Source organism: Rana temporaria, chromosome 9, assembly GCF_905171775.1.
Source record: "Rana temporaria chromosome 9, aRanTem1.1, whole genome shotgun sequence".
NCBI classification, from domain to species: Eukaryota; Metazoa; Chordata; class Amphibia; order Anura; family Ranidae; genus Rana; species Rana temporaria.
In genome coordinates this window covers 154558346-154575761 of record NC_053497.1, presented here as the reverse complement: position 1 = coordinate 154575761, position 17416 = coordinate 154558346, and the positions used below count along the sequence as shown (strand labels likewise).

The 17416-nt window shown below is 44.0% G+C and overlaps 1 protein-coding gene and 1 pseudogene across 1 annotated transcript in view; one reads left to right on the top strand and one right to left on the bottom strand.

Annotated features, from left to right (window-relative positions):
* ADGRD2 (adhesion G protein-coupled receptor D2) overlaps positions 1-17416 on the bottom strand; it is a 999543-nt gene that overhangs the window by 53540 nt on the left and 928587 nt on the right. The gene's annotated exons all lie outside the window — the stretch shown is intronic.
* On the top strand, positions 5548-5713 carry LOC120914698 (annotated as a pseudogene).

Here is a 17416-nt window from a genome sequence, read left to right as displayed (position 1 = left end):
TTGGAGGGTAGGGTTGCTGGTCCCTTTACCGACCCTCCGTTCTCGGATTTTCGGTTGTCCCCATTAGGCATTGTGCCCAAGAAGGAGGAAGGGTCGTTCAGAATGATCCACCATCTATCTTATCCTCCGCATTCGTCCCTGAATGATGAAGTTGCCAACGTGGAGGCCCCGGTCTGCTACGCCTCATTTGATGAGGCTCTGTGTCTTTTGAGACAGGCAGGACAGGGGGCTATACTAGCGAAGGCCGATATTAAGTCGGCTTTCCGCCTTCTTCCCGTGCACCCGCAAGGATTCAATTCCTTGGGGTTTCAATTTTTAGGTCAATATTATTTCGACAAATGTATGCCAATGGGGTTTTCATTGTCGTGCTTTTATTTTGAGGCCTTTTCCTCCTTTTTACATTGGGTCGTGTCAGTTATTATACCCCAGGGACTCATCCTGCACTACCTGGATGACTTTCTGTTTCTAGGTCCCGTGGGGTCATCAGTGTGTATGGAATCATTACAGGTTTTCTTTGACATTTGTCATGACTTTGGGGTGCCATTGGCGCAGGAGAAGACAGTTTTTCCCACTACGGTCATTGAATTTTTGGGAATTACAGTTGACTCTGAACGGATGGAATTTAGGTTGCCACAGCAGAAGATACAAAAGATGAAGTCAATGATTGCAGCCTTTCTTGTTAAAAAGAAGGTGTGCCTAAAAGAGGCCCAGTCTTTGCTGGAGATTTGCTTTTGCGGCCAGAGTCATCCCTATGGCTAGGGTTTTTTCGCGCAGGTTTTCTTTAGCCATAAGGGGCATGGTGAACCCTTACGCTCATTTTCGGATTTCAAAGAGCATCAAGGATGATTTAAGAATATGGGATGCCTTTTTAAATGATTTTAATGGTTCATCTGCTTGGCAACAAGACTTTATGAATAGTTCTCAGATGGAGTTCTTCACTGACGCAGCTGGCTCTTCTGGGTTCGGGGCCTTTTTGAATGGGCTCTGGTGTGCCCAGTCTTGGCATCCGGATTGGCTTCAGAAGGAGATACTTCAAAATCTGGTTTTGTTAGAGCTTTTCCCAGTAATAGTGTCGGTGGTTATTTGGAAAGACATCTTTAGGAATCGTAGAATCTTAGTTCATACAGATAATAAGGGTGTCTTTTTTGCCATCAATACTCTGTCTTCTAAATCTGATCCCGTTTTGTTATTGCGTTTCCTTGTAATGCATTTCATGAACTGTAACATATGGTTGAGAGCTGAGCATATTGCAGGTAAAGAAAATAACATAGCAGATTCTTTATCTCGTTCACAGTTCAGGAGATTCCGGGAGTTGGCGCCGTCAGCGAATCAACATGGCACCCCTTGCCCAGACTTCCTCTGGGGCTTAATTTGGGAATAATATTCCAGAATCTCAAGGCTTCAGTGTCAGAAAAAACCTGGAGGGATTATAGGCTTTCATGGCACAAATGGTGCTCTTTCTGTCAACCTTTGGGTTTGGATCCATTATCTGTATCTTCTTACATGGCTCTGTCTTTTTTGTCCTCTCTTATTCAAGCTAATTTTTCCCCTGCTTCCATTGGCAAAATATTGGCGGGAGTATCGTTTTTTCTGAAGTTTGCGGGCCTCCCTGCCCTTACTTCCTTCTTTCAGGTCACTCAAGTTCTGAAAGGCCTTAAGAGATCCAGGCCCTCAACTGATAATAGGCGTCCCATATCGGTCCCCCTTTTGGTTGACCTCCTGGGGATTCTTCAGGATGTCTGCTCATCTAGTTTCGAGTCCCTTCTTTTTAAGGCCGCCTTTTCTATTGCATTTTTTGGAGCCCTCAGGTTAGGCGAACAGGAACTCTTTTTCCTTTCTCCGTTTTTCTCATGTCCAGTTGGACGATGGTTCGATTCGCCTTTTTCTGTCCAGGTCTAAGTCCTCTCAGGTTGGTCAGTGGTTATCCCTATCTAGATCTCCTAATGAAGTTATTTGTTCTGTGTTTCATGTTTGTAATTATCTTTCGGTTAGACCATTTGGTACCGATTCTTTTTTCATCCACGAAGACTTGACATCTTTGACAAGGTATCAGTTTTCAGCTGTGCTGGCCTCCTGTTTGAAGCGTTTGAACCTATCTGGGTACCGTTTTTCTTCTCATTCCTTCAGAATTGGGGCGGCCACCACAGCTGATGCCCTCGGTTTTTCGGAGAGTAGGATTAAGAAGGTGGGTAGGTGGGGCAGCGATAGATATAAGATATATGTCCGTCCCAGTCTTCTAACTCTGTGATTTTTCTTTTCAGATTTGGCCAGGACAATCGCCTGGGTCGTAGGACACTCCTACGTGTTCTGGGCTTCCAAGCACTCCGGATCCAGATCCTACTCTTCCAATTTGGGACTGGATCCTGATTTATTTTTAATTTTATGGTCAGGTGTTAGAGGTATGCGGTGGCGCAATGTCAAAGACCACCTAGTTTATTTGTCCTCTATCTGGCCCCAGCCCCAAGTCATAGTTATCCACGCAGGGGCAAATGATTTGGGTAAGTTTAACACATGGGACTTGTTATGCGAGATGAAAAGGGATCTCCATTCCATAGCCCTAATGTTCCCGGGGGCCATGTTATCGTATTCCGAGATGGTTCCCAGGCTGTTATGGTCTCCGCAAGGTAGCCTTTTTTATGTAGATAGGACCTGTAGGTGCCTTAATAGGACAATCCATGGGTTTATGCCTTCCATTGGTGGCTCTTCCTTTCGCCACTTCGAATTGGAAGGTTTTTTGCCCGGGCTATTTTGTGACGACAAGATTCATCTGTCAGGCATAGGCCTGGACATTTTTAATATGGGTATCCAGAGCATGGTCGAATCAGCCACGGTGGTGGGGGGGCCTCGGCCAACGGCTTCGCGGTTGGCCTCGGCCGGTGGGGAGTAGTCGTCCAGCTTTTGCTGGATGGACAGCAATTAATTTTATTTTAAAGTATAAAGTTTAGCCAAGATGGCCTTTTGTAATTTAATTTATTTATTGAGAATTTTTGTAACCCCCCCCCCACATTTTATGGATGACACCGTGGCCAATTTTACCAAAGCTAAATAAAATATGTTGTATCAAATTGTTGTTTGGTCTCTTTATTAATACCTCTGTGCTAGCCCATGAGAGGTCACAGCAATATGCTGGACCTGCATGGGATAGCGCAGAGGGAGAGGTGGGCTGCCGCGCTCCTTGGGTAGCAACAGCTGGAGATTGGTTCGTTGCGGCAGCCCCCTCCCCTGATTGGTCAGTTCGCGTGAGGCATTGCCCACGCTGAGCAAGCCTATATAGGGGAGCGGCTGAGGCGATCCGCTCAGACACGTCTCCTGACGAGCAGCGACGCCCACCCTTCCCTGTCATACTTGTCATAATAAGTCATGTTGTCGTCCGTATTGGTGGAGTAGTCGTCCAGCTTTTGCTGGATGGACAGCAATTAATTTTATTTTAAAGTATAAAGTTTAGCCAAGATGGCCTTTTGTAATTTAATTTATTTATTGAGAATTTTTGTAACCCCCCCCCCCCACATTTTATGGATGACACCGTGGCCAATTTTACCAAAGCTAAATAAAATATGTTGTATCAAATTGTTGTTTGGTCTCTTTATTAATACCTCTGTGCTAGCCCATGACTATGAAGCAGCGCATGTTTCCAGTGCTTAGAATTGTCTCTGCACAAAGTGTCATTTCTGAAGGAAAAAAAGTCATTTAAAATCACTCGCGGCTATAATGAATTGTCGGCTCCCGGCAATTAAGAGAAAAGTCATTCATTAAAAAAAAAAAAAAAAGTGGGGGTCCCCCCAAATTCAATTACCAGGCCCTTCAGGTCTGGTATGGATATTAAGGGGAACCCCACCATCAATTTAAAAAAAAAAGTCGTGGGGTTCCCCCCAAATATCCATTCCAGACCCTTCCGGTCTGGTGTGGATTTTAAGGGGAACTCCACCCCAAATAAAAACAATGGCATGGAGTTCCCCCAAAAATCCACACCAAATCCCTTATCCGAGCACGCAACCTGGCTGACCGCCAACATTAGAATTCTTCTATAGCTTGTAGGCGGAACATTAGACCGGAAATGAATGATTGCGGCATCGTACAGTTTAGTTTCTCTGTCGAATCCTCTTAGAACATTCGACAGACACCATAAGCCTTCAATTGACAGATTCGACCTTAATTAGGATTTTCAGACTAATGCATTTTATAACTAAACAAAATAAATAAAACGAAATTCCGAAACAAAATATTAGGAACACACGACCGAAAACACGAACAGAAAAAGGAATCCAAAACACAGAATGCAAATCATTGACGAAAATTCACAAAAATTATTGTCTAACAAGTAACGAACATGAATTAAACAGAATAACGAACCATCCCGCATGTACGAAAATAAAACTGTAACGAAAATTACGAAACGATCGGAATCCGAAAAAATCTCGTCGTACGAAAAACGAACGGGAACAAAAGAGGAGGGGACGAGAGAGCGCCCCCTCTCCTGAACCATACCAGGCCACATGCCCTCAACACTGGGAGGATGCTTTGGGGGTCTGTGACCCCTCAAAGCACCATGTCCCCATGTTGATGGGGACAAGGGCCTCATCCCCACAACCCTTGCCCGGTGGTTGTGGGGGTCTGCAGGCGGGGGGCTTATCGGAATCTGGAAGACCCCTTTAACAAAGGGGACCCCCAGATCCCGCCCCCCATGTGAATTGGTAATGGGGTACATTGTACCTCTACCATTTCACTAAGAACGTGTAAAGAATTGTAAAAATAAAACACACACATCGTGGAAAAAGTCCTTTATTAAAAAAAAAATCCAGCAGTGGTAATCTACTCTCGGTCCCCGCTCCAAAGTTGTCGGTATCCTGCGACGCGTGATCTCCTCTCCCCCGAGGTCCAGCGATGAGAAGATCTCTTCATCCAGGTCCAGGATCCAGAGCGCACACATTGCTGGCCGCCTGTCTCCACCGAGGGAGAGGGAGGCGGGTTCACGTAACGGGTGGCCCCGCCTCACCTATATAAGAGCTGTCACTGGCTCAAGCCGCGTCATTTGCTGGGCTCATTCAATTACCAGCTCCCAAAAAAAAAAATTTTTTTATGAATGACTTTTCTCTGAATTGCCAGGAGCCGACAATTATATTATCATTATAGCCGCTAGAGTGATTTTAAATGACTTTGACTTAAATGACTTGTGCAAAGACAGTTCTAAGCACAGGAAACATGGGAAACATGCGCTGCTTCACAGGCATACTATACACCCCCCAGGTACGAAATTTAAAGTTAATTTTAAATATTTCACTTTTATTGTTTCACTTTAAGCATTATTAAAATCACTGCTTCCGAAAAAAATTATACATGTCCCCTGAGGCAGAACCCAGGTCCCCAAACACTTTTTAGGACAGTAACTTGCATATTAGCACTTTAGATTTCTCCCACAGACTTCAAAAGGGTTTTCCGTGGCTTTTCGAATTTGCCGCGAACACCCCAAATTGTTCACCAAACATGCGAACAGGCAATGTTCGAGTCGAACTCAAAGCTCATCCCTACCCTTTAAAACAGCATGACTCCTGAGTTTCTCAGCCTTTTGGCTAAGATCAAGTCTAGTATCTGTTCCCATTAGTTTTCATGAACCTCTTAGCCCAGGGTTGTCCAACTAGACATGTGCAATTCGTTTTGTTTCTAATTCGTTTTTTTACGGAAATTAGTTAATTACAAATTTTCGTATTTACGATTTTTTTATTTACAAATTTTCGTTTTTCCGAACATTTTGAATTTACGAATTTACAAATTTTCGTTTTTCCGAAAATTCGAATTTACGAATTTTCGTATTTCCGTTTTTTTCCCGAATTTTCGTATTTCCGTTTTTTTTCAGAATTTTTGTATTTCCTTTTTTTCCCCGAATTTTCGGATTTCCGTTTTTTTTCCCGAATTTTCAAATTTAGAATTTTTCAAATTTAGAATTTTTCAAATTTAGAATTTTTCAAAATTGAAAAATTCGAATGTTTCAAATTTAGAATTTTCGTATTTCCGAATTTTCGTATTTTTGACATTTCAAATTTTTCCATTTCGAATTTTCGAAATTCGGAAATACGAAAATTCGAACTTTGAAACATTCAAATTTTTCAATTTTCGAAAATTCGAAATTTGAAAAATTCTAAATTTGAAAATTCGGGAAAAAATACGGAAATCCGAAAATTCGGGAAATAAAACGGAAATACGAAAATTCGGGAAAAAACGGAAATACGAAAATTCGTAAATTTTTTTTAAATTTTCGATGTTTTTCATTTTTCGAATTACGGAAATCCGAAAATTCGGGAAATAAAACGGAAATACGAAAATTCGGGAAAAAACGGAAATACGAAAATTCGTAATTTTTTTTTCAATTTTCGATTTTTTTCATTTTTCGAATTTCGAATTTTTAAATTTTTAAGATTGAAAAATTCCAAATTTCGAAATTTCTGAAAAATTCCAAATTGGAAAAGTGAAAAGTTCTAAAATTCTAAAATTGAAAAATTCGAAATTTGAAAAATTCGAATTTTTCCAGTTTTGGAATTTTTCACATTTCGAAATTTCGATTTTTTCAATTTTCGAAATTTCGAATTTTTCAATTTTCGAAATTTCGATTTTCGATTTTTTCAATTTTCGAATTTTTCAATTTTCGAAATTTCGAATTTTTCGTATTTCCGAATATTTTCGTATTTCCGAATTTTCGTATTTCGAAAATTGAAAAATTCGAAAATCAAAGTTTCGAAAATTGAAAAATTCGAAATTCAAAAATTCGAAATTCGAAAACTGAAAAATTCGAAAATTAAAAAATTTGAAAACTGAAAAATTCGAAATATGAAATTTCGAAAATACGAAATTCGAAAATACGAAATTCGAAAATACGAAATTTCGAAAATACGAAATATCGAAATTTCGAAATTCAAAAATACGAAATTTCGAACATTCGAAAATTGAAAAATTCGAAATTCGAAAATTGAAAAATTCGAAATGTCAAAAATTCGAAATTTCGGAAAAAAAATATTTTTTTTGCTTTTTTCGTAAATTCGGGAAATTTTCGGATTTCCGAAAAAATAAACGAATGAAACAAAAACGGAAAAAAATAATTTTTCGAATTTCTCGAATTTACGAAAAAATAAAAAAAACGAAAATAACATAAACGAAAATAACGATTTTTTTGGCAGTGCACATGTCTACTGTGAACCATTAAAATTCGGTCTAAGACCGAACAACAAGAATTCTCCTGCCTTTGTGGCTGTGTGTGGTGAAGAGTTGAGCTTGAGCTATATATATCTATATCGATCTCTATATCTATATATCTATAGATAGATAGATACTATCTATCTATAGATATATAGATATAGAGATCTATATAGATATATATCTTTTGTGGCCCCAACAAATCTCAGAGCGCCGCTCAAGACTAAGGATGAGCTCGGGAGTGTTATTTTATGTATACCTTATTTATCGGCGTATAACACGCACCTTCACTTTAAGAGGGAAGTTTCAGGGGAATTTTTTTTTTTAAATAGAGAACTGTGAAGCAAAATAAGGGTCAGTGCCCATCAATGCAGCCTCCCCATTTCCATGAATGCAGCCTCCCCATTTCCATGAATGCAGCCTCCCTCATTTCCATGAATGCAGCCTCCTCACTGCCATCAGTGCAGCCTGATCCATGCCCATTTGCAGCCTTGGAGGGGACAGGGAGGGGGCGGGACAACGCTAACAGATTACATGCAGGAGAATCTCCTGTTTTCTCGGCGGCCTCTTTAATACCATTCCTGCCTTCTATGATAGACAGAACAGTCGTCCAATGGCAGCCCAGGAGACAGAACTTCCTAGTACAGATGCCGCTGAGTAAACGTTTGTTATGCCCCCTCCCTGTCCCCTCTGAGGTAGTGCCGATAAATACAGTATATATCTTTAGTAGCCCAGGGGCTGCAAAAGATATATATCCAAATTACCAGGGGGGCCACATTAAACTGGAACAAGGGCCGCATTCGGCCCACGGGCTGGGCTTTGGACATGCCTGTCTTAGCCTCATGTGTGTGTGTGTGGGGGGGGGGGGGCGCCAGTTAGTAATTCCTGATATAATGTGGGAGGGATCCTTTCCTTTCCAGGTTTATTCTGCGCTGTTCCATGGTTGTTCCTGGTTGAAGGCAATACTCTTCCTAAATGCTAACACCTTTCTGGTAGCAATTGTCTGGCCAGGGGCCAGGAGAAAGGATCAAGGAACTTCTGATGCGCTCCCTGGGGGTGACTTCCCAGGGGTGCCAGAAAAACACAATGGCCCGGATTCACAAAGGATTTACGACGGCGTATCTCCAGATACGCAGTAGTAAGTCCGAATGTGAGGCGTCGTATCTCTGCGCCTGATTCAAAGAATCAGATACGCCTCACTGTTGCCAATGCCAAGATACGAGTGGCGTAAGTCTCCTACGCCGTCATATCTTGGAGTGCATATTTACGCTGGCCGCTAGGGGCGCTTCCGTATATTTCTGCGTCAAATATGCAAATGAGCTAGATACGCCGATTCACGAACGTACTTGCGCCCAGCGTATTAAAATACGCTGTTTACGTAAGGCGAACGACCGGCGTAACTTTACCTCTCATAAAGCAGGGGTAAGTCATGTTAAGGTATGGACGTCGGAAACGTCGGAACAGCGTCGTATTTTACGTCGTTTGCGTAAGGGGGATGGGCGTGGTTAGGTTCACGTCGACTAAGCATTGAGCCGGCGTAATTTACGGAGAAAATTCGATGTGATACTGAGCAGGCGCGTCATTTACGTGGGGTCACGATTCATTTCCATACAACACGCCCCCTACCAGCCTTCTTTGAATTACGCGGGCTTACGCCGGCCCATTTACGCTACGCCGCCGCAACTTACGGAGCAAGTGCTTTGTGAATACTGCACTTGCCTGTCTAAGTTGCGGCGGCGTAGTGGAAATAGAATACGCTACGCTCAACTAAAGATACGCCATTGTATCTGAATCTGGCCCATAGGGTTTGGAACCCAACTGGGTTTCACTGACACTTGGACACATCACTCATTACTTTTCTTACACACACCCTTTGAGCAGGCCTTTTGGCTAGTCTGGAGAAATATTTATACTGGCCAAAAGGCCCACCTTATTTTATGCCCTTTTTCACTATTTATCACAGGTACTTGCACTGCACATGTGGTTTATTTATTTTTTCCTCTAACAGAGATGAAAGGTGCAGAACATAGAGGCCTGCACTGATGTTGTGGAAGGGTTCTGTGGACTTTGTGACTTTTTTCTCTCCCCAACTAAGGGGGGGGGGGGGGCGGTCTCTTCTGGAAAGCCCCTCCACCAAGTACTTGGACCCATTTTTTTGCTTCTGAAAAAAACGAGCATAAACGCAACTGCCGAAAAACACAGAAAAACTTGACTGTGTGCATGGACACATAGGATAACATTGAATGTGTTCAGGGGCAGTTGAAAAAGCTGTCCAAATGCCTCTGAACACGTGTTTACCAGCGTCTCGTGTGCATGGGGCCTTAGAGGTCAGACCATTACTGTACCCTTGTGCATATTTTTTTCTTTACAATTCTGTTTATACATTTTTGTAATAAAGAATAGTGAACATTCTGCCAATGCAGGGGCACACTAAATAACAAGAAACATGCACATAGGAACCCGTAAAACAGCAGACACAATATACCCAGAAACCTGGGAGAGTAGGGTCAAGGACCCTACGTGAAAAGATCAACAGAGGGAGTAAAAAAATGAATGGAAGGAAAGAAAGAGAAAGTTTGGGGGTGGGGGAGGGTCAGAGCCCAACCCCCTCAGACTAGGCCAAACACTGCAAAAAAAATGGATTTTATGCTCACTGTAAAATCTTTCTCTGAGTTCATGGACGGACACAGCCTTAATCTTGACTTAGTGGGTATTAGCCTTCCTTTAGGAGTTGACTAGGCAGAAACTTATATCAAAGTTTAACTTCTCATACACACCCTATAGCCCCTCTCTCTGCATCTGGCAGATCAGTTTGTCAAAAAGTAGTACAAACATAAAAAGGAGTGCTGTGTCCGTCCATGAACTCAGAGAAAGAGATTTTACGGTGAGCATACAATTCTATTTTCTCTTTCGTTCATGGACAGACACAGCCTTAATCTTGACTTAGTGGGACGTCCCAAAGCAGTGTCAAAATGAGGGGTGGGAACAGCAAAAAAATTTAACTTCACCCCAAAACAGAGCTCCTCAACTGAGGAGTTGTAACTCTAAACAGCTGCCTGCAAAACTTTGCGGCCGAAGAAGCATCCTGAAGATGCACTCACTTCAACTTGTAAAGTTTAGTGAAAGTGTGACTGGGCGACCAGGTCGCCGCCTTACACACCTGGGAAACAGACACTTGATGTCAGAAACCCCAAGAGGCACCATTGCCCTGGTCGAATGCATCGTGATAGGGAGGCGCCCGACCCTTTATGGCGTAAGCCGGATCTGTCGGGTCCACCTTAAATTGGTGGCCGATGAGACCGCTGGGCCCTTCTTGGGACCAGCCACCGAAACAAACAGTGAGTCTGAACTCCGGAACTGAGCAGTAATAGACAAGTATATTCTCGGAGCTCGGACAGCGTCCGAGGAATGCCACGTCATCTCCTTAGGATTCGACGGATGAGGACACAAGTATGGCAGTACAATGTCTTCCTTGAGATGGAAGGTCGAAATGACCTTAGGAAGAATCGAAGGCTGCGAACGCAGCACCATCTTTTCCTTGTGGAAGATCAGATAGGGAGCCTTTCATGACAAGGCTGCCAGCTCACAACCCGTCTTAGCTGACATAACAGCCACCAAAAGGACCACTTTCTGAAAAGTGTCAACAAGGGAACTTCCCTAATGTTCTCAACAGTGGTTCTGAGGCACCTAGAGGTCATGGCGTTAAAGCCATTGACTGTAAGGCAGGATGACCTATGGGACCTTGCAACAGCAGGTCCTCTCGTAGCGGTAGATGCCAAGGTGCGTCTGCTATTCAAATCCCCATGGAGGTAGTGGAGGACGGACCGGAGGGGCCACATGCCGAACCCCCTGTAAAAATGTTCTCACTAGAGAGTGAGTCGCCAGGGGTCGCTGAAAGAAAACAGCCAGGGCAGATACTGCCCCTTAATTGTGCTTAAGCAAGCTCTTTGGTTCACCCCACGCTGTTAGAACAGCAGGACTCTGGACACTATACGAGTTTTAGGATTCCACTTAGTTTCCTCTCAAAGGGCTAAATAAGCTCTCCAAGTGCGATAATAAATCCTCCTAGAGGATAACTTCCTGGCCTTCCTCATGGTAGGAATCACAGAATCCGACAGGCCCCGGTCTCTTAGTACCTGGCTTTCAATAGCCATGTCGTTAAGCCAGTGACTGTAAAGCAGGATGCAGTATGGGACCTTGTGACAGCAGGTCCTCTCTCAGCGGTAGACGCCAAGGGACGTCTGCTACTAGCCGCACTAGATCGGCGTACCAAGGACGCCAAGGCCAATCCGGAGCAATAAGGATCATAGGAATCCCCTCTGCCTCCACTCTGCGCAGCAGAAGAGGCAGGAGCTTTAGAGAAGGGAAGGCATAGATTAGCCGGTACTGATTCCATGGCGCCACTAACGCATCTGTCGCGTCCGCCCATGGGTCACTTGACCTGGCCACAAACCTCAATATCTTCCGATTGAGTCGAGACGCCAGGAGATCTACGTCTGGTGTGCCCCATCTTGGGCAAAGGAGCAGAAATACCTCCGGGTGCAGAGACCATTCTCCTTGTTCCAGCATCTGGCGATACAGATAGTCCGACTTCCACACCTGGAATGTATATGGCCGACAGTGCCGGTATGCTCCTTTCTGCCCACCTTAGGATGTGAGCGACTTCTGATACTGCAGCCGAGCTACTTGTTCCTCCTTGATGGTTGACATATGCCACCGCCATGGCGTTGTCCGACTGGATCCTGACTGGACGCCCTCGTAGCCTCTGGGACCATGTGGAGAGGCACAGTCTGATCGCCCGAAGCTCCAGGAACTTGATCTGCAAATGGGAATCCTCTGGAGACCAGCGACCCTGGGTCGACTGAGCCCCCCAGACTCCCCCACCGGTAAGGCTGGCGTCCGTCGTGATGACTATCCAGTGAAAGGAAAGAACGACTTCCCGGACAGAAGTGCTGGTGAGGTCAGCCACCAACAAGGGAGGCCCTGACCAAGTGGCTCACCCTTATTAGATAATCCAGAGATGATGAGCGCTTGTCCCATCTGGACAGAGTTTCCTTCTGTAGCACTCGCGTAAGAGATTGCGCCTATGGTACCGCCTCGAAGGAGGCCACCATGAGGCACAGGACTCGCATTCAAAAGCGGAGTGATGACCCTTCTGGGATGTCAACTACCGCACCGCAGCCCTAAGGGTCTGCAACTTTTCCACAGGGAAGCAAACCTTGCCTCTGAGGAGTCCAGAATCAATCCCAGATATACTAGGCGTTGAGTCGTTACCATTACTGACTTCTGAATGTTCAGTAACCACCCAAGTGTCTGAGGGTCTGATGTTATAGACACACTCATGTTGTCTTAACAGGGCGAGAATTGGGGCAAGCACCTTGGTGAACACCCTTGGTGCCGATGCCAGGCCAAAGGGGAGAGCCACAAATTAATAGTGGTCTTCCCCGACCGTAAAGCGCAGAAGTCTCTGATGCTTTGTGCATATGGGGACATGTAAATAGGCATCCCTGATGTCCAAGGATGCCAGAAAGTCCCCCGGCTGGAGGGCAGTGACGACAGAGCAAAATGATTCCATCCGGAATCTTGTACCTTCATGAAGCAATTGAAGGCCCTGAGGTCCAGAATTGGACGAACACCCACTTTCTTTGGTTGCGGGTGATCGCCTCAGCCTTCTCGTCCGCAGAGTCTTTGAAGGCAGGAGCCCCCTCCACTAGTATGGTGGAGCTTGTTTAATCTGGACACAGGGGGGAACACTATCGGGAGCGAGGTCCATCTTTTCAAGAAACTCTCTTAAAGAGGGTTTCTGGTCCACATCTTCAGATACCTCAGGGCCAGGGTCATGAGTGCTAGCTGGACCCAGCAACGAATCTGAGTTGTCCCCAGCAGATGGCGGAGGGAGGGGGCGCTTTCTATTTCTGAATGGCTGCTATATACAATGCTGCTGTCCTTATCAGCTTGTTTGCTAGACAGCGGCGTGTGTCTGGTCAAGCATACTGAGGCCCCAAAAGCATGGCCACCAGTGCTGTAATACTTTCATGGGCTACAAAAAAATGGCCGCCGAGCGGGACATTAGAGGCCCCAGTTTCATGGGGAAATGCTGCTGGAGGATAGCCATTCTAAGCGCCCTTCTTGAGGCGCACCGCGCAGGCCGCTGAACGGCTGGGAGACGCGGTACAGCCCCCCCCTTGGGCGTCGTATGAGCAACAACTCCAGTGCTGGGCGGCAACAAGAAAATGGTTGCCGTAGTGCATACAGACCCCAGAAGCATGGCCGCTGAGCTCTGAGTAGAGGCCAACAGTGGCTACAAGAAAATGGCCACCGTAGTGTATATAGACCCCAGAAGTATGGCCCCCGAGCTCTGAGTAGAGGCTACAAGAAAATGGCCGCCAAGTATACAAACAATCCAGCATGGTCCAGACACACAGCAGCAGAATCTCTTATGCAGCTCTCTACATTGAAAGAGGGAAGCAGCAGCTAACAACATGGACACAAGTAAGTAATATCTATGCACTTATATTTTATAGTGTTTCTCAGGTGGAGCTCCCCAGGGTAACCCCCACCTCAGCAGTCTAGGGAGGAGGGAAAGGGGAATGAGGGGAGAAGGGATTTATAAAGCCCTTTACTCACCTCTCCAGGCATGCCCAGCTCTGTTTTCTTGCCGAAGCAAGGTAGTAGTACTTACCCTCCTGTGGTTTTATGCTGGAGCATCCTGGACAGTGCATCTTCTGCATGGTAACGGAGATAACTGTCGGCCAGGCTACTGCGACTTGGCCCTGTAGACTGGTCTTTATGCAAGCCCTGGAGCGCATAGCTCACCGGCCACCCGTAGAGCGACGGGAATGTCATGGATGACCCAGCGCGCAGCTATGGTCGGCACACGCTCGATGGCCGAAACTGGGAAGAATACAAGGATCTAGGATCCAGCCTATCGCCCAGTCGGCAGTTGATCGAAGATCGCAGTAAAAAAAAAAAAATCCAGAATCTTGAACTAACAGCCTTCAAGCCATGGGCCTGAAGGGAGCCATGTCTTCTCCTGAAACTAGGCAGAAAAAAATGATCTGCGAGATGCAGAGAGAGGGGGTTACACCCCTGGGTGGGGCTATGTGTATGATAAGTTAACCTTTTATATAGGTTTCTGCCTAGTCAACTCCTAAAGGAAGGCTAATACCCACTAAGTCAAGATTAAGGCTGTGTCCGTCCATGAACGAAAGAGAAAAGTCACTCAGGCTCCCCAAGTCTATGGATGGAAGGGAATAATTGAGCCATGGCTCACAAATTTTCTGAAATTTAGGTTGGCAATCATACAGAATGCTGGATATATTTTCATTGACTCAAATTGGATTCATAGGGTCCTTCACCTTCATCACCTAAAGTAGAACCACCGTTTTTCCCCAGGCTCTCCCCATCACTTGTTTGGCTGCCAGGGACAGATACCCAGACAATTTCTGCTGCCTTGGGTTTAGACCCTGAATTGGGAAATGTAGGAGGGCTAAACAAGCAACCTTGGAAATAATGAGGTGAAAGTGTTTGTTGTGCACTTTTTTTGTGTGCTGGGATTTCACAGTTAATTTTTTGTGTCCACAGGGTTTCCACAAGCACTGCACTGTGGAGCACCGTAAAACAAAAAAGAAAAGAGAAAGACTGAATTGCTTTTCTAAACAATGAAAAGCACACCACAGTCTCTTCCTATTACTCTGATCATATAGCTACTCCACTCTCACATTCTCTCAAGAAAAATGCATTTTCTTTACTACTATGCTGGAGTATTATATTATTAGTGCTTTCTAAACAGTTAAGCCTTACCCCTTATACTAAAGTCACCTCCAATCTCTCAATAAAACCTTTGTTTTCTCATGAGCTGTCATGTTTATTCCCCACTCTGGCTGCCCACACTATGATGTGGGGAAGAATGAGGAGGTAGTATTACTCATTCTCCCCCACCTCCATCTTCCTCCTACTATTGCTGTTCCTGCTCTAAAGCAAGAACGCTGACATTATGCTCTCATTCAGCTCCATGAGAGAGATACAGAAATATGTTTTTCTGGACTGCTCAGGAGTCTGCAGGAGATGCAAAGCATCTTGGGAAACTTGATATAGCTGAACCCTGAAATAATGTGTGGGTCCTGAGTATACTCAGGAGCCACAAAAGGCTCTTTAAGACTTATAAAAGATAAGATATGACATCCAGTAAGAGGCTGAATATAATAGTCATTTATGAGTAGATTACTGTACATCAATTTACTTACTATATTACTTTATGACATGTAAAAAGGTTTATAAAAGCAATAGATGTGTTACAGCAGTTAACCACTTGACCACCAGGCACGAAAACCCCCTTAATAACCAGACCAATTTTCAGCTTTCAGTGCTCTCACATTTTGAATGACAATAACTCAGTCATACACTGTAACTAAATGAAACTTTTGTCTTTTTTTTTCCCACAAATAGAGCTTTATTTTGGTGGTATTTGATCACCTCTGCGTTTTTTTTTTTTTTTTGCTATAAATGAAAAAAGAAAGAAAAATGAATTTTTCTTCATTTCTATTATAAAATTTTACAAAAAAGTAATTTTTCTTCATAAATTTGGCCTAAAATGTATACTGCTACATATCTTTGGTAAAAAAAAAATATTATTTAGTCTGGGTGAAAGTTATAGGGTCTACAAGCTATGATACCAATTACTGAAAATTGATCAATTTGATCACACCTGAAGTACTGACGGCCTCTCTCGTTTCTTGAGACCCTAACATGCCAGAAAAGTACAAATACCCCCCAAATGACCCCTTTTTGGAAAGAAGACATTCCAAGGTATTTAGAAAGAGGCATGGTGAGTTTTTTGAAGTTGTCATTTTTCCCCACATTTTTTTGCAAAATCAAGGTTTTTTTTTTCACAAAATGTTCATATTCGCAGGTTATTTCTCACACACAGCATATGCATACCACAAATTACACCCCAAAACACATTCTGCTATTCCTCCCGAGTATGGCGATACCAAATGTGTGAGACTTTTACATAGCGTGGCCACATACAGAGGCCCAACATGCAGGGAGCACCATCAGGCGTTCTGGAACACCCAGACCAATTCTGACATTCCTCTCCTACATGGAAAAATCATCATTTATTTGCTAGAAAATTACATAGAACCCCAAAACATTATATATGCTTTTTTAGCAAAAACCCTAGAGAATACAATGGCGGTCATTGCAACTTTTTATCGCGCACGTTACTTTTGCAGCAATTTTTCGAAATGAGTTTTTTTTGGGAAATAAAACGGTTTTGTGCTTTAAAAAAAAAAAACATTAAAGTTAGCCCAATGTTTTTGCATAATATGAAAGATGAAGTTACGCCGAGTCAATAGATACCCAACATGTCACCCTTCAAAATTGCACACGCTTGTGGAATGGAGCCAAACTTCGCGACTTAAAAATCCCTATAGGTGACGCTTTAAATATTTTTAATGGTTACATCTTTTTAGTTGGAGAAGAGGTCTAGTGCCAAAATTATTGCTCTCGCTCTAACGTTCGCAGCGATACCTCACATGTGTGGTTTGAACACGGTTTTCATATGTGGACGGGACTTACGAGTCGCTTCTGTATACGAGCACACGGGAACAGGGGCGCTTTAAAAAATTTTTTTTTTTTATTGTTCATTTTACTTTATTTATTTTAGTTTGACATGTTTTTCCCCAAAAATAAATGTTTTGATCACTTTTATTTCTATTAAAAGGAATGTAAACATCCCTTGTAATAGGAATATAGCACGACAGGTCCTCTTTACAGTGAGATATGGGGTCAATAAGACCTCACATCTCACCTCTAGGCTGGGAAGCCTGGAAAAAAAAAAACGATCCTGGCTTCGATCGTAGCAGTGAGTCGGAAGAAGCACCGGAGGGAGAAGGGAGGGGGGACATCCCCTTTTGCCTCCTGTAAGAACAATCAAGAGGCGGAACAGCCGACATGATTATTCTTATGGTGTATAGAATCGCCGACTGAAAAAGAGGATATCTGAATTATGCCTGTAGCTGCAGGCATCATTCAGATATCCCTGCACAAAGTCAAGGACGTCATATGATGGCCGGCGGGCAGGAAGTGGTTAAAACGCATTTTTTTCCGGGTATTGCAGCGTATTGTGCGAGGTATTGCAGAGTATTGTGCGGGGGGTATTGCAGAGTATTGGTGCGGGGGGTATTGCAGAGTATTGGTGCGGGGGAACTGCAGAGTATTGGTGCGGGGG